The 1324-nt window shown below is 36.0% G+C and overlaps 1 protein-coding gene across 34 annotated transcripts in view; it reads right to left on the bottom strand.

Annotated features, from left to right (window-relative positions):
• The window catches only part of LOC107265085 (calcium/calmodulin-dependent protein kinase type II alpha chain), a 90885-nt gene that overhangs the window by 30432 nt on the left and 59129 nt on the right, over positions 1-1324 (bottom strand). The window lies entirely within an intron of this gene.

Raw genomic sequence — 1324 nt, 5'->3', positions numbered from 1 at the left:
AAAAAAAAAAAAAAAAAAAAAAACCTGGAGGCAAGTGAATAAATTTTTTTTAAAACAAAATCAAAAAAAAAAAGATACAACAGGACAAACGAGATTCCTACGTGAGAACGAAAGTTGGACTTGATCGTAATTGAATTCAATTCGAATTCGTATTAAATAATTTTCTTTTATCATATGTACAAATATTCACCTCAGGAATCGTCACTTCCTGCTGGCGACAAAGAAGGAATCGGTTCTTCAGTGCTCTCATTTTCAAAATTCAAGAACTTCCCGACGCCTCTGAATTTTATCTACAAGTACAACCACGAGGAACGTGAAATACGTGAAATTTTTCGATTTTACGGATCTTCATTCTATTTTGATTTTTTTTTTACATCGTAAACATCACTGCACAACTGTGGTTTTTTTCTCGTGTCACAAATTTCACATTTTTGTTTTACCTGGTTAAATTATTCTTTTTTTATACGGTATATATGCTCGCGCAAATTTTAATTATCGTACGTTCGCGAATTTTCTTTTTTTTTTCAAATTTTTAACTTTTTTTTTTATTTTTATTTGTCACACCGTGTCCAGCGACAAAGTTAATTTACAACGGGGCGACACCTTCCACCCGGTCCGTCATGTGGCAACGGCTCAACAATCCAAGCAGGACTGCCTAGTATTATCATTAGTTCAGGCGTCCAACACACAGAGTGTATCGGTGCTCACTGGCAGAGCCAGAAGCCTCAGTGGTTACCGGTAGGCGATACTTGTAAAAGTCAAAGCGATGGCTTTCGATTCCTACCAAGGTTCGGTACACGGCTTATCGATCGACGCCAGTATATTGTCATAGTCACGTTATAAAGTAAAAAAAAAAAATTCACAATTTTCCAAAATTATCACCAAACCTTATAACCATAAAAAGAAAGAAACAAATAAATAACGAAAAATTGGGTATATAAAAAGACTTCAAAAAAATAAAAAAATTTCTTTTTCAAAAAAACGACCTTCGTACGACATCAGACTTAATGTCGCGATTCCACGCGGCTTTGTTTGCAAATTGAATACGAGCGCCGACCGTCAAGGCGGATACGTATGCGTCGAAAAGTCCGCGACGCTTCCTGCAACATGGATATTACTCGAACTACAGATTTTATCGGACGCGAAAATAAAAACAGACTCAGCCAGTGGCAACTGGTCAATGAGGATCGAAGGAGTCGATTACGTCACGAATTACCAAGGCGTCGGTCGTTTCGATAATTTAAATAGCAATAAAAGTTCGAGCAGTCGTCGCGACGTGAACGTAATTGAAAAAAAAAAAAAAAAAAAAAAAAAAAAAAAAAAA

Source organism: Cephus cinctus, unplaced genomic scaffold (assembly GCF_000341935.2).
Source record: "Cephus cinctus unplaced genomic scaffold, Ccin1 Ccin1_scaffold0215, whole genome shotgun sequence".
In the NCBI taxonomy this organism is placed as follows: Eukaryota; Metazoa; Arthropoda; class Insecta; order Hymenoptera; family Cephidae; genus Cephus; species Cephus cinctus.
This window is presented reverse-complemented; position numbering and strand designations above follow the sequence as displayed.